This window comes from Pongo pygmaeus, chromosome 18, assembly GCF_028885625.2.
Source record: "Pongo pygmaeus isolate AG05252 chromosome 18, NHGRI_mPonPyg2-v2.0_pri, whole genome shotgun sequence".
Taxonomy (NCBI): domain Eukaryota; kingdom Metazoa; phylum Chordata; class Mammalia; order Primates; family Hominidae; genus Pongo; species Pongo pygmaeus.
Window position 1 is genome coordinate 76,798,872 of NC_072391.2, and position 24,261 is coordinate 76,823,132.

Genomic DNA, 24,261 nt, shown 5'->3' on the forward strand with positions numbered 1-24,261 from the left:
TGGTAGGTTAGGTGAATTAAATGCATTTTTGACTGAAGACATTTTCAGTGCATGGTTTATCAAGCTATAGCCCCATCTTAAGTTGAGAAGCATCTGTATTTACAGCTCTCCTCCTCCCAGATAAGAGGCTGGGCCATGCTTCCTGCCCTTGCTACCCGTGGGCATGAACACGAGACCTGCCTTGGCCAGGAAGAGATGTGAGTGGCAGTCATGTAAGTTGCCTCCAGGAAGGAGGTCTAAGATCCAGTGATGGAATCACCACATTCCATCAGCCTCACTGATCACAGAAACATAGGTTGAGATAGAGCCTCCATCATATGGAGTCTGAGTGACAGTGACAATGGGCACAGCCCCTCTTGCTAACCCACATTGCACATGTTACTTGGATAAAAATTAAGCCTTTTTTTTTTTTTTTTTTTTTTTTTTTTTTTTTTTGCTGTGCCTCAAGCTAAGGTAAATGAGGACCAGAGAGATGAACCTCCTGGCTCAAGTGGCCCCTATCCCATGATTCCAGCTCTCCAGCAATTCTCCCCCACTCCCACCTCTATTCGATTCTGGGGCCGAAAGCCAGCAAGGCAGAGCCGCTGGGACCTTCCCTGCCTGAGAAGCACATAGAAGTAAGACCATTGAACAGGGCCAAGCTGGGCCCATCACAGAAAACAGATGTCCACTGAGGGTCCAGCATCGGGATTTAGAGCTATTTTTTACAATGTTACTGAATGAATAAATTCTCCCAAGATTTAAATTTTAAAGTTTAAGAGTTGTCACCTGTTCTGTTCTAAGGATGCCTATAAGGAATATCGGCTTTAGCTCAGGTTCCCATGGCGAAGGGGAAAACTGCTGTGTGCTATGATAAGTGATTTACAAAACTTCTTTGTTTAAAATTTCCTTAGAACGAGGCAAAGGTAAGTATTATTATCCCAGGCTACAGAGAGGATGAATGAGGCTCAGAGATGTTAAGTAAATTGTCTAAGGTCCCAAAGCTAGTAATAGATGTAGTAATAATGAATATAATACATGATGATTTTAGTTGACATTTATCAAATGTTTACTCTGTGCTAGACACCGCTAATCTCTTCCTGTGGATTAACTCATCTGTGATGTGCTCATGGAATGTGCCTATGAAGATGGCAATTTTATTATTACTATTTGGTAAATGAGAAAACTGATTCAAGCCCTGGGCTCATTTTCCAAGACCTTCTCCACTATCTGGTGTTTCCCAGACTGTGTACCCTGGAGCTCTACAGGTTCCATGGAATCTACTCAAGAACAAGGAAAGACAGAGCTAAAGTCTCATGGCCAAGTTCTTTTATTAATCTTAAAGCAGCTAGACCTTCAACTGCATTGTTGTTGCTTTTTCATACAATTTCTTTAAACAAAATTTTGCATGGCTAGGAAAAGGTTGAGAACCTCTGAACCAGAGGCTTTCTAAGGCAGCTTCCACACTGAATCTTCTAGGATCTGTGAATGGAACCCCCAGTTTTTTAATTTTTTTTTTCTCCAGGACCATAGAACACTGCTCTTTTGTCTTGGCTGTCTGTTTTAGCTATCTGGCATCAGCTGGTACCAGCCAGGTGTTTATCTTTTAGTTTATACTGTAGATTCTATCACCACTGAGGTCCGAGTTCTAATCTTCGTTCCTTGGCTCTGAGCCTACCTGGGCCTGATTTCCTCTGTTAGAGGAAAAAGCCCAAAGACCAACCATTCCCACCTGGCTTCAGTCTAGCAGCACCAGAGAGTACTGATGTGGGAAACATCTGGAGACAAACGATTGCCTAATAATGAGACAGACATACATGCCAATGGCTTGCTCACACGCTTTTTGTCATTGTGCTGTTTCACTTAATTACATATTTATTTTCTTAACTTGGGCTGCTTACTCAGAGTATCCTGGCAGCAAACATATTCTCAATAATTTAAAGAACAAATAAAGTTCAAATAAGTGATCATTCCAGTCTTTCAAATCCAGTTAACCCCCAAGTCTTAGAGCTCCTTTCCCAGAGTGGGGTTTTGAGTGGACTGTTTAGACTTTTTTTTTTTTCTTTTTTTTTTGAGACGGAGTCTCACTCTGTTGCCCAGGCTGGAGTGCGATGGCAGGATCTTGGCTCACTGCAATCTCTGCCTCCTGAGTTCCAGTGATTCTCCTGCCTCAGCCTTCCAAGTCGCAGGGATTACAGGCACCCGCCATCACGCCCAGCTAATTTTTGTATTTTTAGTAGAGACAGGGTTTCACCATGTTGGCCAGGCTGGTCTCAAACTTCTGACCTCAAGTGTTCCACCCGCCTCGGCCTCCCAAAGTGCTGGAATTACAGGCATGAGCCACCACTCTTGGCCTAGTCAGCCTTTAACTACAAAGTTGGAGCTCTGAAAACATACCCACAACAGTGGACCAAGGGCAGGGTCTTTTTGCCAAGACCTACAGCTCTGCTTCTATTGTCTGGGAACTCAACAGTAGTTGCTTTTCCTCATTGTGCTACTAGTTAATCATATATATGAAAATGGATTAGCACTCACTTGATGCCAGGCATCCTATTAACCTTTGTAGACATTAGTTTATTACATTCTCTCAACCACGCTATGACACATCCCACAATATCTCCCATTTGGCAGGTGAAGAAGTAAAGATTTTGAGAGGATAAATCATTTGCCCAATGTCACATAGCTAGAAAGTGGGGGACCTGAGGTTTCACCCAAGGAACATGACCCTAGAACCTGTGCCAGTGCATGATACTGGCAAAGACATCTTGCCTGCTCCTTGGGAAGCCATTCGATGGCTTGCCTGGGAATTTTGGTGTCCTTCTCTGGGCGTCTCATCAGTGAGCTCCCTGGCTGGCTGGAGAAGTCATTAACAACACAAGCTCTGAATCTAGACAGATACATCTTGTAGAACTCTCATGGGAAATCCTGAAAACCACTGGTAGATCTTCTCACTCAACAGGCTACGTGGAGGAGTAGTAGGGAAACACAGGCTCTGCAGCCAGCTGCTTTGGATGTGATCCTAGCACCAACTGTGACCAGCTGCCTGACTTTGGGAAAGTTACTTGGCCCTTTGGTGCCTCAGTTTCCACATCTGTGAAATGCTGATAGCACTTTACATAGTAAAGTTATTGTGAGGATAAAATTAATATATGTAAAACATTGAAAACAGTGCCTGGCATATAATAAGTGCTTTACACTTGAGGTCGGAAGTTCAAGACCTCATGGAGAAACCCCATCTCTACTAAAAATACAAAAATTAGCCAGGCGTGATGTCGCATGCCCATAATCCCAGCTACTCGAGAGGCTGAGGCAGGAGAATTGCTTGAACCCAGGAGGCGGAGGTTGCTGTGAGCCAAGATCACGCCACTGCAGTCCAGTCTCGGTGACAAGAGTGAAACTCTGTCTCAAAAAATAAATAAATAAGTAAATAAGGTTTATAAGTCTTAGCTAGCGTTATTAACTCTATTACTTACATAAGAACCATAAGCTCCTAGGAATGGAAGAGCCATGTATCTATCACATGTCTTAGTGTAATAATAATATTACTAATGCCTTGCAATTATATTTCACTTTCCAAAGTTCTTCATGCCTATTATCTTGGTCGATCCTCACAACATCTCTGTGGCAGAGATCCTCTCCTTTGTACATGGAGAACCAGAGAGGTTCACTGACTTGTCCAAGCCCCCAAACCTGGAGCTGTTACTCTAAGCTCATGAAACCCAGAAGCAGCCATGTGACCACCTCAGAGATCTCTGAAGATAACGGAACCCCAAGAGATGAGGTATAATGCATTCCAGATGTGAAGAAAGGCATGATATGCAATTGCAACTCCCAGAGGTTAGGTCAGCTCTGCCCATGATGGAAAGAACATCTAGGGTCTGCCTCTTGCTTTGTCTAAATAGGATGCTATGGGGAGTCTCTAACCAAGACCACGTTTCCAGGGAGAGCTGATCCCAGGAGCCCTCAGTTTCCATCTTCAAGCACGAAGCAGCATGTTTTGGCCTCCCTTACCACTCTCTGTCCCTCCCTTTCTGCTGCAATACAAAACCCAGTTCCTTATCGCTTGTCATCGCTAACCATCCGCTGGCCCTTGGAGACCAGAAGGGACTGTAGCCCGGGTGGCCTGGCAGGAGTCCAGGCCAGGCAACACTGCTCTCGTATACCCAAGTATCCTGCCTGTGGTTTTCACTGCTGTAATTGTACTGGTTTGCATTTCCTGTCCTAACTCATGGGCCGGTGCGACGCTGAGCATCCTCTGAACCCTGTGTTCACAGCACAGGTAGCCAGCTGTGGTCCTGTGATCTGTCTCCATGTGGGTAAAGAAAGTAGAGTCCTGGACCCTGTTGACTGCTCGCCCATCCTGCCTTGGCCCTCCTGGCATGGCCATGTGTCCTCCATCTGGGACAGCACATGTTTGTCAATGCAAGACCTTCTCCCTCTGGGAGGGAACCCTGTCTGTGCAGGCAGAGTTGGGCAGGAGGGGATGCTGGAACTGCATTGAGTAAATACCCCAAGCGTGTGCTGTCACACGTTGGGTCAAAAGGTTCGCATAGGTATTGCAAAGACTACGGCCCCTTCTGAGTTCTGAATATGAATGACTCAACCATTCAGCAGGCGCCTGCTAACTCTGCTTCTGACATCCCCTCTTGCCAGCTACTCGTGTCTTCCAATGCCAGCTCTACTTAGCAGCTGGGGCCATCTTTTATAATTCAGATCAACTGGCACTCCTGGTTCGAGCCCTTCAATCCTTCCATGAAGTAAAATGGTGAAGTTCTCACCGTTGCCTAAGAGACCCTTCAGTGTCTGGCCCTGCTTCCCTACCACGTACATTTCCCACCTCCTCTGCAGCCATATGAGCTCCTTCTCATCACCAGGAGCTGGCCCCATGGCACACAAAGGGCTCTTATGGTCCTGACCTCATTCCCCACACCCTAGCCTCTTTTCTCTATCTCTTTGTGTGTGTGTGTGCGTGTGTGTGTGTGTGTGCTTGAACGTGTCCCCCAGGGTTCTGAAATCTGGATAAGTAGTACATAAATAAATATGGCTTCTCTTATTTACTGTCTAGTTGGTGCCCCCACAACAAAATGGTGGCCAACTTGAAAGCAAATGCTGTTCTGGCAGTGCTAGAGAGAGAGAGAAAAAAAAAAAGCACTGGCTTTGGGACAAATCAGATCTGGTTTCTGTCCCAACCCTGTGCTTGGGTGGTCTTGGGCCACGTTAATCTACCTGCTGGAGTGTATTTCTGCACCTGAAAGCAAGAGCAGGACACCCAGGGCACCCAACTGCTGGGAAGGTTGTTATTGCTCCTGATGAACATTGCCATTGGCATTGGAAGCATATTCACCATGTGCCTGGGACCCTGCTAAGTGCTTCATTTGCTTACCCTACTTCCTTCCTACAACACCCCTAGAAAGAAGGCATTACCATCACCATATTTTAGATGAATAAACTGAGGCTTAGAGAGTTCAAGTAACTTACCCAAGATCATTCTGTTAGTAATGCTGGAGCCTGGCTAGGTTAGAATTTTTTTTTCCTAACCACTGTATTATACATTCCTGGAGAATTCAATAAAATAATGAATTAAAGCAAGAACGCATTGAAAGTGCTTAGATGTTGTTGAGGAGGGCAAGGAGCACAGGCAGTTAAAGTGAACATCTTGTGCTCAAGTGACTGGGAATTCTAAACCCGAGCTCCACAGTACATACTTTCCCTGTTTACTTTTCGTTAACAGAATCACAACATATCATTGGATCTTAATGGCACCCCAAGGGGGTTAATTACATGATGGGGAATTGTCCTTGGTTTCAACCACTGTTGGTTTAATGGATGTTCCTTCAGAAAAAAGAAATATAGCACATTGATCTTTAAAAAGGAAAAATAAAGATCTCTCAAATGCAGATGAGGAAACGGAAAAGTTCACACTCAGCATTCAGCCCACCATTAATCCTCAGGACGCATTTCGTACAGGATCTCTGGGTTCTTCCTGTGGTGGACTTCGGAATTCTAAGGCTGAAGGCTTCCAGCCAGCAGTTTCCCCATCTCCCTGAACAACACCCTCCTTCTTCTACTTAGTCAACATCTCTTAGAAGAAAAAATTCTCTCACCCTCTGCAAACTCACCACCAACAAAGTCCATGCATCATGCAGCCATGTCTTTCCAGTGCAAGAACCTCCCACTTGCTTTTGTCTCTGAGACTCAGTTTTCCCACCTATAAAATGGGGTAATACCACTGATTTCAATAGGACAGCTCATTTCAAACGGTTACTGAATCAATTATAATGCGTGCTTTCTATGTGAAAAAGACACCATACTAAGCACTTTAATAAATATATTTGTATCTCACAATCCTATGTAATAAATATTAGAATCACCATCTTAATTTTCCAGAAACAATGCTGGGCTCTGGGGAAATAAAGATAAATAATATGTAGTCCCTGCCTCCAAGGAGATCGACTTCTTATTGAAGAAACAGCCATGGAAAATGGCAATTGCAAGAAAATGGAGCCACTGTGAAGAGAGGTGTCAGCTCAGAGTGTAGCAAGCACACAGGCGGAGAATCTGAGGTGTGTAGGGGGATAGAGACAGCATCCTGGGGTTGTCAGAGAAGCCATGAGATTCAGAGAGGTTGAGCATCTTGCTCAAGAACACACAGCTACTTAGAAGGAGAGCCTGGGTTGAGATCAAGGGGACTTCAGCCCAGACTCTCCACTGTTCCAGTGCTGTTTGATCTCCATTGAGCTCTCAGCTCCCCTGGAATAGAAGCCACGTTTCTCTTTTTGCATAAGTCTTCCTGCCTATGCAAGGCAGTTCCTCAGTGACTCCATGACACAGATGAGAAACCAGCCTGCAAATGGTGGCCTGTATCTGCATCATGCCCTACCACCCCCAACAGAGCTGCTAAAGGAGCTGTGTTTGCAGAGTCCTCACCACTTGTGTGCACAAGTTGAAGGAATAACTATCAACTCAGAAATACAGCTGATCAGTTCAATAGACATAGGATGATTATCCTGTGGCTGGCACAGGGTAGGCATGTCAACAGCCTTCCTAATTTTGCCCCTGCTGTTTGGGAGTTTACACTCAAGCCAGGGAGACAAATGCATGCACAGTTCATGCATCCAAAGGCAAAGCAACCTGAATGTTGCAAGCAGGGTCCCAGTAAAGTGCTCTGGGAGTACAGAGAAGCCCGTGATTAAATAAAAGAGGCTTCCTGGATTGAGATCAATCCAACGATGGCTTGCTTGCTGGGGCTTTGGGCAAAAGTCATTTAATATCATGAATGTTTTAAGGCTGAATTGGATTAAGGCTGTAAATGCTTGGAGCTCCTTGGAGAAACTTGTTTCATGAACACCATGCAGTTGGAGAACTCAGAGTGCTGGCACATCCCTGAGAACATCATGCTTAGATTTCGAATTCCAGAGAGGAGACATGATGTCTTTCCACCTCAAAATCTTACCCTGCACAGGGAGAAAGGCAGAATGACGGAAAGACAATTTTGAGGATTTACTTCATGATAATAGCGTTAAGAGTCATCATAAAAATTTTACCCCCTAGGTATTTCTCTCCTGGCATCTAATGGTTTTTCCGTCTTGAGCTTTTTCTGATCCATTGGTCAATACTGTTTGATAGCAGATATTGTTATGATATTAGAGCATAAGAATTTCCATGTGGCAAAACCAAAGGAGCATCTATTTGACTCATCTTCTAGCCATGATTGTTCTAACAGGAATTCTCTACCATAGTAAAGGAGGGTATATCCTTCTGTAACTAATTCTCTAGGGTGAATAGAATGGATTCTTCTCACACTGAAGGGAGGGAGACTACAGAGGACTTTTCTGTGTACTAGACCAGACTTCAGTATAGGAAATGAGGTTATGTTGAAGCTCTAGAAGTCTTAAAATAACTTTCACATATGTTATTTATTTCTATTTTCATAACAATCTATAAGCATGGGTTCATTCATTTATTCTTTCATTCTAAAATATTTACTGCTGAACACCAACTGCAGCCAGGCACTTTGCTGAGTGATACAACTGGACTGGTGAATGAGAGATGCTGGCTGCCTCAAGAGCTTAGTGAAGAAGACAGATGAGTACACAAGAATTACAAGGCGAGATAAGCTGATTCTGGAGACAGTGGTCACGAAGGTGTGCAGTAGTGACCTTAACAAATGTTAGAAGCTCCATTTTACAGAAGGGGAAGCTGAGATGCAGAGATTAAATAACTCATGCAATGCCATATACATCCTTCAAGTGCTAAGTCCTAAAATCATGCACACGTCATCCAGCAAAGCCTATGGACAAATTCAGTTCCACAGAAATGAATTCATTAGGTCAATAACAGCCTCAATTAGATGATCACTCTTTCAATGTAGACGGAATCTGCAAAGTTTACTGTGGCTTATTTCTTTTTTTCCCCACTATCTTGGAATAATATAGTTGTCATGATCCTGTGATCATCGGCATGAAATTACCCCAAGCTATCCAGTATAAATAGACACACACACCTCTCCCGGAGATATCTGGGTTTCCCCAGATACTCAAGCCTACTCAGGCCCTGGGGGATTTGAGGAGCTTTTGAAGGGACTCACTGGCATCCAACTGCGCCCATCAGCATCCCCGGTTGCTTTTCCTCTTTGATAAACCCTCTGATCCCTGTTCAGGTCAGTTTCAACGGGAGAGCAGAAGGCCTGGAAAGAGATCTAAACGACTTAACCCTTCCGCAGGGGGAGTTAATTTGCTGCATTAGCTGGGGGCTATGCAATACCTTCTTGCTCAGATTGCCTGCTCCACTCTGACCCATCTCTCTTAAGGATAACACCTTCCTCTGGGATTGGACTTTGAGGCTGGGTTTTGTAGATGGGGATTTATTTGCAACTGGCAAATGAAACTTATCTAAGCATTAGCCTGTTGCAATTATTCCTGTCTGGTCAGCCAAATGGGAGCTCGGCACGAGATCCCAAAGGTTAAAGTTGGCTATCCAACATTCATCAGCAATTTTGAGGTTTCTAGGAACAGCAGTAGAACAAGAGTGTTTTACCCTTCATAGGTTCCTCCATCATTGCACTTGGTTGCATTATAAATTTTTCAGTTTGAGTGTGTGTTTCTTGTTTTGTTTTGTTTAGAATTCTGGTTTTCCTCGACAGCTACTTCTTTGGAGAAACACATTATTTTTCACTGGCCAAATATAGAAATCATTGTGTTATCGTCTAGCAATAAAATATGTCATTACTTTCTTTCCCCAAAATTCTTTATCCCATTGGATATGGGAATTAGATAAGATTAAGTTCTTAGGCAACATCAACTTATGGGGCAGACAGATTCTGTGCTGTTCAACTGTGTCAGGACAACATTTATATCTGCTTAAATAGGAGACAATGTGGCCAACACGCACACAGATACAGCCACGTGAGGTTTGCTTTAAGTAGAGCAGCATTAGGTTACTTTAAGGTGACAATTTCTAAATGAGTGCAAAACTGTGTAATAAGATTTAAAAAATTGGACCCATTCTTAGTCCACCAGCTCCCCAGCCAGTGACAAAATATGCCATTAGTGGCCACAGCACGCTTCTGAAAATATACCTTCCTTACGATTTAACGCTTTTTTTCTCCCTGTGAGCTAAAAATTACAAAGCCCCGGATTTCATCGCTCTTGCAATCTATTCTTTTCCCCTGACTTCCTGTTTTCATGAAATTTTAATCAGGCACTTAAAATAAATAGCTATGCAGAGCTTCTCTGCCTCCCCCAATGCCTGCGATGGATGTTTTGGGTAAAGTGATAGTCCAGAGACCTTGAGAACAGTGAATCCCTTTCTGACTTGGCAAGACAACGGAAATTAAAACACGGCTCTGTCCACGGCCATGCGCTCCATGGGGACAGGGTGGTCTTGTTCCTAGGGGATCAAACAAAGACATAGTATGTTGAACTTTTTTTCTAACTCTTCTTCCAAATATTGACAGCAATTTGATCAATTTAGAAGGGCAAGCAAAATAAAGCACATCTACATTATTCTAGGAGAGAGAGGAAAAAGAGTAAGCCATGTTAAAACCTTAAGATCCCCTTCAAGTGGAAAAATTAATCCTCTAATGTACGCTGCTACTTTTTATTGCTAATGGTTTTTAATGATGTACATTTGAATCCCCTTCATTTAAACAGAAACACACCTGGTGTTTAAAGCCTGCTAAGATTTTTTTTCTACATTTTTCATGTAATGATTATATCTACAAATGGCATTCTAGGAAAATTTAATGTATTTGTCACAAAACCACTATATTAAGGGGAAGACGTCCTTTCTAGCAGTAACTTCAGGTTTCATGAAGAGTGCTAGTACCAAGAAAGAGGCAAGAACTCATGAGAAAGAACACAGTTACTAACATCCCTGCTCTATAAATCAAAGCCCCAGAGGCCTTAAGAGAAGATTGTTGGAGACGTGAGGACATCAGCTTCCCTACCTTAACCTGCCAACCTTCCGTATGACAGACAGTAAGTGGCAGGAAAGGCTCCTAATTTATGAGTAAGAATAAGGTGAAATGATATGAATTAACATCATTCAGTTCCCATGGACCCCCATGAATCTTCCTGCCTCTTGTTTCAAATGTGAAGAGATTCACACCAACTGTAGGTTCTGAGGAATGGCATTAGACCAGCGGTCCCCAACCTTTTTGGCACCAGGAGCCGGTTTTGTGGAAGACAATTTTTCCATGGATGGGTGTTGAGGGGAGGATTTCAGGATGAAACTATTCCACCTCAGATTATCAGGCATTAGTTAGATTCTCATAAGGAGACCACAACGTAGATTCCTCGCATGCACAGCTCATCATAGGGTTTGTGCACCTGCGAGAATCTGATGCTGCTGCTGATTTGATGGGAGGCAGAGCTCTGGCAGTAATGGGAGTGATGGGGAGTGGCTGTATATACAGGTGAAGCTTTGCTGCTGCTTACTTCCTGCTGTGCAGCCCGGTTCTTTACAGGTCAGTGGCTGGGGGTTAGGGACCACTTCCCTAGACAATATGCATAGACATGTCTCCATGACTCTGGAAGTCTAGCACCTGGTTTTAACTATCAGGAGATGGGTCTTACAGGTTAGCAGTATGCTGGTAAATGTTTTACAACAGGCTTTCCTGGGAAAAAATTAAACAAAACAACAACAAACAAAACAAAAAACAAAACAAAACATTGTGGTAAGGGGTAACCCTGATCCGTAGCATTTGTCCATTTCTGTGGTGTAAATATTCCCACCATGGACAATTTCAAGCTACTTTTGAAGTCACCAAATGTGGAGTTAGGAAGAGATACATGGGATACATTAGATATTACGATACATGCAAATAATAAGATATAGATAATAGGAGAAGGTAGTAAAATAACTATCTTCTACTTTTATAAATAAAAATAGGGGGAATTTTATTTTCAAATAGAATTGATTTGATTGTAAAGTTATATAATTTTTAATGGTGGCTGTTTTTAAGAATGACTCATAGAATTTCTGAAAATTTGACAGGGGGCTCTTGGGAGCTGCTACAAACTAACTCCAACACATCAGTGCTGTGGGGGAACCTGGCTTTAGAGCTCCATTCACTTGGATATAGCTGTGTGTCATCTGTGGTTTAGTGAACTTGCCTATTTCCAGGGACAGACCACATTTTTGGATCTGTACTAGATTGGTCTTCATCCCCTAAAGTTTCCCCCAAATTACAATTGACCACAAAATATCAGTGCTGCCTGTTTTCTTTGATACAGGGTTTCATCTCCTTCACTGTCTCCAAATATAGCTCTAAGCTTGCCTTCTTACCTTGCTTAAATGAATCTAAATAACCTCAAAAAGAAAGCAATCAACTCCCCAAGTGACAAAAATCATTCAGCTTCCTGGCATCTCAACTCAGAAGAGCTAGAAAATACTATTTTTCTTCCTATGGGCCCAGAGGATAAATTCCCACTAGAGAAAAGAAAGAGACTAAATTTCTACCACATTCCTTTTCTTATGCCAACATTTGGTGACATTACAAAATGGGAGATCTGGGGGCCTTCTACTCCACCACCACCTTACAATCATTAAAAGCACTTCTTAGGGAAGTCCCATCACCTTACAATCATTAAGGTGATGATACAGTCATTAAGGGGGGGTCCCATAACCTTACAATCATAAAACCACTTCTTAGGGAAGCTTGTGAGGGTGTGGGGTGGTGATGTGTAGGAAGTTCACTTCAGTTTGAAGAAGTGAATATTGTCAGGAAATCTGGAAGAGCTACTGAGAAAGGTCTTTTCATAAGATGGTACAAGCAACATGTTGGTTCAAGACTAACAGACAAGAGGGTGATGGTTTTAAAGCATGGAGTGGCTAGGCATGGTGGCTCACACCTGTAATCTCAGCACTTTGGGAGGCCGGAGTGGGCAGATCACTTGAGGCCAGGAGTTCAAGACCAGCCTGGCCAACATGGCAAACCCCATCTCTACTAAAAATGCAAAAAATTAGCTGGGCATGTTGGTGCACACCTGTAATCCCAGCTACTCAGGAGGCTGAGCAGGAGAATCACTTGAACCTGGGAGGTGGAGGTTGCAGTGAGCTGAGATCATGCCACTGCATGCCAGCCTGGGCAACAGAGCGTGACTCTGTCTCAAAAAGAAGCATGGAGTGAATTTAAGGATTCAGTTCAAGTTGCCAGGGATCTCATATTCCAAGAGCTTCTTCTGCCCTCTTTAGTTTCTTGGCCATGTCTAATTCCAAGGTGCCTGCAGCCCTTTGTCCCCTCTCATGGCAGTCCCAGTAGCAATGGTATGATGTTCTAGAATCACATTCATGAAGAAAAAGGCCGAGCTCATGTGGCTGGATGCATCTAGCTTCTGTGAACCACCCACACTATCAACAGACACTGTCCCAGGGGCCAGGAAATCATCCTGCTCTTGGCAGAAACTCCTGCCACTTGGGTAGGAACTGAGTAGAATCATCTAAGCCAAGAAAAACTGAGCAAGGCATGGCTGTCTCTTTGCTGAAATCCAGATTCAGCATGAAGGATCTTGGCAGAACGACAGCTAGGCTCAGCCCTGGTGAATGTCACGACCATATCTCAAATAACCCATTCTCTTAATAAAACACAGTTTGACTTAAGGCTTTGAGAGATATCAATTCGAAGGGAGAAAAGAAAAAAAAAAGAAAGGCAAGAGAGAAGCCAGTGGAAAGCTTCTTACTATATTAGGGCTATTATTGAATGCATATGCTTATATATGCATTTCTCATAGAGTAATCCAAAACCCCGAAAATGAAATCGGCTGTCTTTGGCTTCTTTATTTACAATCAGTAACTACTCAGAGATTCTCAGAAATGTGGAGATTTCTTGGAGCTGACTACCTGCAGTAATGTGCCTTCCCTTTCATCCCATCTAGGCAGTTGATGACCCGGTGCAAGATTTCCCTGCATTTGCATATTTATAGGGTCTCCTCCAGCTCCACTCTGTTCTTTATAAGAACAGAGCTTGGTGCCAGCAAAAGGAGCTCGAGCTGTCAGGAGCTTCTACTTTTGTTCTTACCTATAGTCTAAGTAAGTCAACCCAAGCTTTTCCCCCACCTGAACATAAAACTACTGCAGGACTGATTGCTACATCAGTGGCCTCCTGAGGCAGACTGGGATGTGGGAAATGACACACTGGAACTCATGGTCCCAGAAGAGATTCCAAACTCCAGCTGGTCTCTCACTCATCAGTTACACCTTCCCATGTGCCAAAAGCCAGGGGAGGGAGATTACACTTTGGAGTCAGATGGACCCAGCTTGACCCCAGTCTCCACCCTCTCTAGCTGGAAGTTGGCAAACTATGTAGCTATTCAGAGTTTCAGTACCTTGTGTATTAATAAACAAACAAACAAACAGAAAAATTAAAGGAAGACATCCGCCATAGAGAAAGTTGGATGAAGCATATTCTGAAATCTACATACTATTTTAGTAACTTCCTGTGAATCTATAATTATTTCAAAATATTTTAAATAGGGGCATTAATAATAACAACAACAACGCCAATCTTAATAATATCTCAGAGGGCGTTTTGGAAGAGTTAAAAGGAACAATATATGGATAAGTGTCAGCAGGTGTTTCACATTCAATAAATGTCTGAATTCATAGTTGGAAGTATCGATACAAAGCATGCAATAAATATTATTTTAGCCTGGGTGCGGTGGCTCACGCCTGTAATCCCAGTACTTTGGGAGGCGGAGGTGAGTGGATTACTTGAGGTCAGGAGTTCAAAACCAGCCTGGCCAATGTGGTGAAACCCCATCTCTACTAAAAATACAAAAATTAGCCAGGTGTGGTGGTGCACACCTATAATCCCAGCTACTCAGGAGGCTGAGGCAGGAGAATCACTTGAACCTGGGAGGCAGAGGTTGCAGTGATCCGAGACTACACTACAGTGCTCCAGCCTGGGAAACAAGAGCGAAACTCCATCTCAAAAAAAAAAAAAAATGTTATTTTAACTTAATTTTCAATAGAGGATGATGCAAGTTTTGTTTATCAAATGTCAGGAGAGTAATTTTTCTATCAAAGAGATAGAACAAATATAAGATCTCCCCAGTAGCCCCAAGTGAGGGCCAAACAAGTGAATTAGTATTACTACGTATTTTTGGAGTATACAACCTTGAAGATATCCCATAACAATTTATTTTAAGGTCCTGTTTATCTTTACATTTCTTCTAGCTTGAGAACACACATGCAGATTCCCATTTCTTAGGGAAACCATGACACAACAGACTACTGGGTTTTCCGTGGTCTCAGGAGTGGTTCAAATGGGTTGGGGGGTGGACCTACATCCATAGTCATGCATTCAGCTGTCCCAACACATCAGGGTCCCAAAGTGCCTACTTCAAATTCAGAGCACCCTGATAGACTGAAGGAAAGAGATGTAAATATTGGGAAGCAGTTTTACCCCATTTTTTTCTCAAGAGAAAAAAATTTAATTTTTGTTTTTGGAAAATGTATATGGAGCACACTAAATAAAAAATCAGCATAAAATATTTAAGGACATTATTCATTTTATAAAGTATGTTTCCAGGCATTTACATAAATAGGAATGAATATATATATTTGTGTCTCAAAACATAGATACAACATAAACACCAAAATGTTAAGAAGAGTTTATCTAATTATTGAAAGTATGACTGAGTGCTTATTATTTTTATCTTTATGTTTTTTGAATATTATGAACTTTCTCTAATGGATTGCTTTTATAATAAAATTAATGATCAATTGTGGTTTATTGTTTCCTTTCAAAATCAGTCATAGATATCTCTTTGCTTAATTGTTGTCCTGGAGATAGTAAAATGGCAGGTCCATGGGTGGAAGGAATGGAAATGAGTACCTGTGAGCCACTTCTTTGTAGCCAGAAAGGACTCTTGAGCCAGCCAAATCCTGTGTCTTTTAGGGAGATGGCCCTGGGTGGGGAGAGGCCCGAAGGGAAGGAAATCAGGAGACTTGCCCTAGACTTGCCTGCCAGTAAGTTTTTGAGTAATGTCGCCATTCCCCAATCTCTAATTTCCTAAATATCCTGCCTCATCAGCTATTTGAAGGGTCAATGGTGTTAACGTATATACTCTTAACTTTCTAGATGAAAATCAGGGACCAACATGAGACATTTTAATTCTATTGCTAGAGCTTGTATAAGCATACCCTTGCCTAGGTGTTTCAAAGGGATAAAGTCCAGGTCTCCCTAACTTCATAGGATTAAATAAAAGAGGCAGTGGAGTTAAGATGAGATAACCTCTATCCTCTGCATCTCATCTCTCTAAAAAGAGTCCTAGGAGGCATTTCCTAAGCTGGGAATCTTTAAGTTCTCTAAAGCAGCAGTCCCCAACCTTTCTTTTTTTTTTTTTTTTTTTTTTTTTCAGGCAGTGAAACTACTGTTTATGGTATTTTAATAGTAAGTACACATTACTGTACATTTGTCCAAACCCACAGAATGTATGACAAACACCAAGAGTGAACCCTAATGTAAACCATGGACTTTGAGTGATAATGAGGTATGAATGGTTCATCAATTGTAACAAACGTACCACTCTGGTGCCAAATGTTGACGGTGAGGGTGGCTATGCACGGCTGGCAGGGGGTAGGGAGGATATGGGAACTCTGTATTGTCTGCTCAATTTTGCTATGAACCTAAAACTTCTCAGAAAAAAAAAAAAAAAAAAGTCTTTAAAAGAAGACGGCTAGCCTGGAGTCACATGACAGAGGCTGGGAGACCCATAGAGGTCCATAGGCAGCATCTTAAAGAAACAGAGGATGAGTAAACCAAATTCCACAGCTCTACCCTGCTATGTTCCAGTCATTTGCTCCATTATGCGAAAATAGCCACAGAATATTTACAACCCTCTTCCTCCTTGTACTCTTCGTGTTGTTTGCACAGAGTTGTCTACTTTTAAAAACGTATTGTAAGTGTATCTATTTTATTCAATTTACTTATTTTTTAATTAATTTATTTTTGTAGAGATAAGGTCTCACTCTATTGCCCAGACTGGAGTGCATTGGTACCATCATAGCTCACTGCAGTCTCAAACTCAAGCTCAAGTGATTCTCCTGCCTCAGCCTCTCAAAGTGTTAGGATTACGGGCATTAGCCACGGGGTCTGGCCTTAGTGTGCCTATTTTATTTTATTTTTTTTTCTTTTTTATTATTATTATTATACTTTAGGTTCTATGGTACATGTGCGCAACATGCAGGTAAGTTACATATGTAAACATGTGCCATGCTGGTGTGCTGCACCCACCAACTCGTTATCTAGCATTAGGTATATCTCCCAATGCTATCCCTCCCCCCTCCCCCCACCCCACAACAGTCCCCGAAGTGTGATGTTCCCCTTCCTGTGTCCATGTGTTCTCATTGTTCAATTCCCACCTATGAGTGAGAATATGCGGTGTTTGGTTTTTTGTTCTTGCGATAGTTTACTGAGAATGATGATTTCCAATTTCATCCATGTCCCTACAAAGGACATGAACTCATCATTTTTTATGGCTGCATAGTATTCCATGGTGTATATGTGCCATATTTTCTTAATCCAGTCTATCGTTGTTGGACATTTGGGTTGGTTCCAAGTCTTTGCTATTGTGAATAATGCCGCAATAAACATACGTGTGCATGTGTCTTTATAGCAGCATGATTTATAGTCCTTTGGGTATATACCCAGTAATGGGATGGCTGGGTCAAATGGAATTTCTAGTTCTAGATCCCTGAGGAATCGCCACACTGACTTCCACAAGGGTTGAACTAGTTTACAGTCCCACCAACAGTGTAAAAGTGTTCCTATTTCTCCACATCCTCTCCAGCACCTGTTGTTTCCTGACTTTTTAATGATTGGCATTCTAACTGGTGTGAGATGGTATCTCATTGTGGTTTTGATTTGCATTTCTCTGATGGCCAGTGATGGTGAGCATTTTTTCATGTGTTTTTTGGCTGCATAAATGTCTTCTTTTGAGAAGTGTCTGTTCACGTCCTTCGCCCACTTTTTGATGGGGTTGTTTGTTTTTTTCTTGTAAATTTGTTGGAGTTCATTGTAGATTCTGGATATTAGCCCTTTGTCAGATGAGTAGGTTGTGAAAATGTTCTCCCATTTTGTAGGTTGCCTGTTCACTCTGATGGTAGTTTCCTTTGCTGTGCAGAAGCTCTTCAGTTTAATTAGATCCCATTTGTCAATTTTGGCTTTTGTTGCCATTGCTTTTGGTGTTTTAGACATGAAGTCCTTGCCCATGCCTATGTCCTGAATGGTAATGCCTAGGTTTTCTTCTAGGGTTTTTATGGTTTTAGGTCTAACATTTAAGTCTTTAATCCATCTTGAATTGATTTTTGTATAAGGTGTAAGGAAGGGATCCAGTTTCAGCTTTCTACATATGGCTAGCCAGTTTTCCCAGCACCATTTATTAAATAGGGAATCCTTTCCCCATTTCTTCTTTTTGTCAGGTTTGTCAAAGATCAGATACTTGTAGATATGTGGCATTATTTCTGACGGCTCTGTTCTGTTCCATTGATCTATATCTCTGTTTTGGTACCAGTACCATGCTGTTTTGGTTACTGTAGCCTTGTAGTATAGTTTGAAGTCAGGTAGTGTGATGCCTCCAGCTTTGTTCTTTTGGCTTAGGATTGACTTGGCGATGCGGGCTCTTTTTTGGTTCCATATGAACTTTAAAGTAGTTTTTTCCAATTCTGTGAAGAAAGTCATTGGTAACTTGATGGGGATGGCATTGAATCTGTAAATTACCTTGGGAAGGATGGCCATTTTCACGATATTGATTCTTCCTACCCATGAGCATGGAATGTTCTTCCATTTGTTTGTATCCTCTTTTATTTCCTTGAGCAGTGGTTTGTAGTTCTCCTTGAAGAGGTCCTTCACATCCCTAGTAAGTTGGATTCCTAGGTATTTTATTCTCTTTGAAGCAATTGTGAATGGGAGTTCACTCATGATTTGGCTCTCTGTTTGTCTGTTATTGATGTATAAGAATGCTTGTGATTTTTGTACATTGATTTTGTATCCTGAGACTTTGCTGAAGTTGCTTATCAGCTTAAGGAGATTTTGGGCTGAGACAATGGGGTTTTCTAGATATACTATCATGTCATCTGCAAACAGGGACAATTTGACTTCCTCTTTTCCTAATTGAATACCCTTGATTTCCTTCTCTTGCCTAATTGCCCTGGCCAGAACTTCCAACACTATGTTGAATAGGAGTGGTGAGAGAGGGCATCCCTGTCTTGTGACAGTTTTCAAAGGGAATGCTTCCAGTTTTTGCCCATTCAGTATGATATTGGCTGTGGGTTTGTCATAAATAGCTCTGATTATTTTGAGATACATCCCATCAATACCTAATTTATTGAGAGTTTTTAGCATGAAGGGTTGTTGAATTTTGTCAAAGGCCTTTTCTGCATCTATTGAGATAATCATGTGGTTTTTGTCTTTGGTTCTGTTTATATGCTGGATTACATTTATTGATTTGCGTATATTGAACCAGCCTTGCATCCCAGGGATGAAGCCCACTTGATCATGGTGGATAAGCTTTTTGATGTGCTGCTGGATTCTGTTTGCCAGTATTTTATTGAGGATTTTTGCATCAATGTTCATCAAGGATATTGGTCTAAAATTCTCTTTTTTGGTTGTGTCTCTGCCAGGCTTTGGTATCAGGATGATGCTGGCCTCATAAAATGAGTTAGGGAGGATTCCCTCTTTTTCTATTGATTGAAATAGTTTCAGAAGGAATGGTACCAGCTCCTCCTTGTACCTCTGGTAGAATTCGGCTGTGAACCCATCTGGTCCTGGACTTTTTTTGGTTGATAAGCTATTGATTATTGCCACAATTTCAGCTCCTGTTATTGGTCTATTCAGAGATTCAACTTCTTCCTGGTTTAGTCTTGGGAGGGTGTATGTGTCAAGGAATTTATCCATTTCTTCTAGATTTTCTAGTTTATTTGTGTAGAGGTGTTTGTAATATTCTCTGATGGTAGTTTGTATTTCTGTGGGATCGGTGGTGATATCCCTTTTATCATTTTTTATTGCATCTATTTGATTCTTCTCTCTTTTTTTCTTTATTAATCTTGCTAGCGGTCTATCAATTTTGTTGATCCTTTCAAAAAACCAGCTCCTGGATTCATTTATTTTTTGAAGGGTTTTTTGTGTCTCTATTTCCTTCAGTTCTGCTCTGATTTTAGTTATTTCTTGCCTTCTGCTAGCTTTTGAATGTGTTTGCTCTTGCTTTTCTAGTTCTTTTAATTGTGATGTTAGGGTGTCAATTTTGAATCTTTCCTGCTTTCTCTTGTGGGCATTTAGTGCTATAAATTTCCCTCTACACACTGCTTTGAATGCATCCCAGAGATTCTGGTATGTTGTGTCTTGGTTCTTGTTGGTTTCAAAGAACATCTTTATTTCTGCCTTCATTTCGTTATGTACCCAGTAGTCATTCAGGAGCAGGTTGTTCAGTTTCCACGTAGTTGAGCAGTTTTGAGTGAGATTCTTAATCCTGAGTTCTAGCTTGATTGCACTGTGATCTGAGAGACAGTTTGTTACAATTTCTGTTCTTTTACATTTATTGAGGAGAGCTTTACTTCCAAATATATGGTCAATTTTGGAATAGGTGTGGTGTGGTGCTGAAAAAAATGTATATTCTTTTGATTTGGGGTGGAGAGTTCTGTAGATGTCTATTAGGTCCGCTTGGTGCAGAGCTGAGTTCAATTCCTGGGTATCCTTGTTGACTTTCTGTCTCGTTGATCTGTCTAATGTTGACAGTGGGGTGTTAAAGTCTCCCATTATTAATGTGTGGGAGTCTAAGTCTCTTTGTAGGTCACTCAGGACTTGCTTTATGAATCTGGGTGCTCCTGTATTGGGTGCATATATATTTAGGATAGTTAGCTCATCTTGTTGAATTAATCCCTTTACCATTATGTAATGGCCTTCTTTGTCTCTTTTGATCTTTGTTGGTTTAAAGTCTGTTTTATCAGAGACTAGGATTGCAACCCCTGCCTTTTTTTGTTTTCCATTTGCTTGGTAGATCTTCCTCCATCCTTTTATTCTGAGCCTATGTGTGTCTCTGCACGTGAGATGGGTTTCCTGAATACAGCACACTGATGGGTCTTGAGTCTTTATCCAATTTGCCAGTCTGTGTCTTTTAATTGGAGCATTTAGTCCATTTACATTTAAAGTTAATATTGTTATGTGTGAATCTGATCCTGTCATTATGATGTTAGCTGGTTATTTTGCTCATTAGTTGATGCAGTCTCTTCCTAGTCTCGATGGTCTTTACATTTCGGTATGATTTTGCAGTGGCTGGTACCGGTTGTGCCTTTCCATGTTTAGCGCTTCCTTCAGGAGCTCTTTTAGGGCAGGCCTGGTGGTGACAAAATCTCTCAGCATTTGCTTGTCTGTAAAGTATTTTATTTCTCCTTCACTTATGAAACTTAGTTTGGCAGGATATGAAATTCTGGGTTGAAAATTCTTTTCTTTAAGAATGTTGAATATTGGCCCCCACTCTCTTCTGGCTTGTAGGGTTTCTGCCGAGAGATCCGCTGTTAGTCTGATGGGCTTCCCTTTGATGGTAACTCGACCTTTCTCTCTGGCTGCCCTTAACATTTTTTCCTTCATTTCAACTTTGGTGAATCTGACAATTATGTCTTGGAGTTGCTCTTCTCGAGGAGTATCTTTGTGGCGTTCTCTGTATTTCCTGAATCTGAATGTTGGCCTGCCTTGCTAGATTGGGGAAGTTCTCTGGGATAATATCCTGCAGAGTGTTTTCCAACTTGTTTCCATTCTCCCCGTCACTTTCAGGTACACCAGTGAGACGTAGATTTGGTCTTCTCACATAGTCCCACATTTCTTGGAGGCTTTGCTCGTTTCTTTTTATTCTTTTTTCTCTAAACTTCCCTTCTCGCTTCATTTCATTCATTTCATCTTCCAGGGCTGATACCCTTTCTTCCATTTGATCGCATCGGCTCCTGAGGCTTCTGCATTCTTCACGTAATTCTCGAGCCTTGGTTTTCAGCTCCATCAGCTCCTTTAAGCACTTCTCTGTATTGGTTATTCTAGTTATACATTCTTCTAAATTTTTTTCAAAGTTTTCAACTTCTTTGCCTTTGGTTTGAATATCCTCCCGTAGCTCGGAGTAATTTGATCGTCTGAAGCCTTCTTCTCTCAGCTCGTCAAAGTCATTCTCCGTCCAGCTTTGTTCCATTACTGGTGAGGAACTGCGTTCCTTTGGAGGAGGAGAGGTACTCTGCTTTTTAGAGTTTCCAGTTTTTCTGCTCTGTTTTTTCCCCATCTTTGTGGTTTTATCTACTTTTGGTCTTTGATGATGGTGATGTACAGATGGGTTTTTGGTGTGGATGTCCTTTCTGTTAGTTTTCCTTCTAACAGACAGGACCCTCAGCTGCAGGACTGTTGGAGTACCTGGCCGGCTGTGTGAGGTGTCAGTCTGCCCCTGCTGGGGGGTGCCTCCCAGTTAGGCTGCTCGGGGGTCAGGGGTCAGGGACCCACTTGAGGAGGCAGTCAGCCCGTTCTCAGATCTCCAGCTGCGTGCTGGGAGAACCACTGCTCTCCTCAAAGCTGTCAGACAGGGACATTTAAGTCTGCAGAGGTTACTGCTGTCTTTTTGTTTGTCTGTGCCCTGCCCCCAGAGGTGGAGCCTACAGAGGCAGGCAGGCCTCCTTGAGCTGTGATGGGCTCCACCCAGTTCGAGCTTCCAGGCTGCTTTGTTTACCTAAGCGAGCCTGGGCAATGGCGGGCGCCCCTCCCCCAGCCTTGCTGCCGACTTGCTGTTTGATCTCAGACTGCTGTGCTAGCAATCAGCGAGACTCTGTGGGCGTAGGACCCTCTGAGCCAGGTGCGGGCTACACTCTCCTGGGGCACCGTTTCCTAAGCCCGTCGGAAAAGCACAGTATTCGGGTGGGAGTGGCCCGATTTTCCATGTGCCGTCTGTCACCCCTGGAAAGGGAACTCCCTGACCCCTTGCGCTTCCCGAGTGAGGCAATGCCTCGCCCCTGCTTCGGCTGGCGCACGGTGCACTCACCCACTGACCTGCGCCCACTGTCTGGCACTCCCTAGTGAGATGAACACGGTATCTCAGATGGAAATGCAGAAATCACCCGTCTTGTGCGTCGCTCGCGCTGGGAGCTGTAGACCGGAGCTCTTCCTATTCGGCCATCTTGGCTCTACCCAGTCCCCAACCTTTCTAACACCAGAGACTAGTTTCATAAAAGACAATTTTTCCATGGACCGGGAGTGGGTTGGGATGTTTTTGAGATGATTCAAACACATTACATTATTGTGCATTTTATTATTATTAAATTATAATATATAATGAAATAATTATACAACTCACCATAATGTAGAAACAGTGGGAGCCCTAAGCTTGTTTTCTTGCCACTAGATGGTCCCATCTGGGGTTGACGGGAGACCGTGACAGATCATCAGGCATTAGATTCTCATAAGGAGGGCATAACCTAGATCCCTTGCATACGCCATTCACAGTAGAATTTGTGCTCCCATAAGAATCTTAATGCCACCACTGATATAACAGGAGGCAGCCCTCACGCAGTAATGTGAGCGATGAGGAGTGGCTGTAAACACAGACAAAGCTTCACCCACTCACCCATCACTCACTTTCTGCTGTGTGACCTGGTTCCTAAGAGGCCACAGACTAGTACTGGTCTGTGGCCTGGGGGTTGGGGACCCCTGCTTGAAAAGATTAGAAAATAGACATCAGTGAGATCTAGAAGGCACAATGTCCTATCCTATTATCTGTGCTCAGTGGTCTGAAGTGGGGTTTGGATGGTCTGGGGGCCGTGGGAACGCCTCTTAGGAATATGCCCCAGCATAGGGTTGCCAGAAGCAATACAGAATAACCAATTCAGTTTGAATTTCAGATAACCAATGAGAAATTGTTAGCATGAGTAGGTTCCTATATTGCACGGGATTGACTTATATTAAAACATATTTGTCATTTATCTCAAGTTCAAATTGAACTGGGCATCTTGGGACTTTATTTGCTAAGTCTGGCAAACTGACCCCAGTAGCGTATGGTTCTCCAATTCCTTGGATGGAGTGTGGGGTAGAAACATAGCCCCCACTCTGGTTTGAGAACAGCCAACGGAGGAGGGTCGAGAACAAACAGGAAGCCCTCCTCCCATGTCCTGCAGCATCATCCATAGCCACTGGGAGACAAATCTTTTACGCAAATACGAGAGTTGGTTTTAGACAAGCAGCTTAGATGAGTTTCACTACATAAAAGAAAAAAAGTGAAACAAATGTGCAGTGAGTAAGAAGCTTGTACATTTCAGTGCAGTTTATTTCAGCTCCAATCATTCAATATGATAGATGGTCAACTACTCAGTAGCCAAATGGACTGTTCTCGACTCCAGAGAGAGGTCACAAATTATCTGGCCTCTATAAACTCAGACAAGATTTAACTGGTAAGAAACAAACAAAGTATTGAAATAAAGTATTCTAATGAGATCATTAGGAGAAATGGGGGCGGCCTCTGTCAGGCGTGAAGATATGAAATGTGCGTCATAAACTGCTCGTGTGTGTGTGCGCGTGCATGCGTGAGTGTGGATACATGTGTGTTTGTGTAGTGCCAGGCCTAGAAGATGGATAAAAATAACACAAAAGAATCACTGAGTGCCTCAGATATCTTTGAAGGAGAACATGGACCTTGTCTCGCCGTCCCCAAGTGGCCAACATATCTATGTGGTCAGTGCCAGCTTTGAACAGTTAAAATAAAGAAAACAAATATCCAAATATCCAATATCATTGCTGCAAGCTGGCCTGTGGGTCTTTGCTGA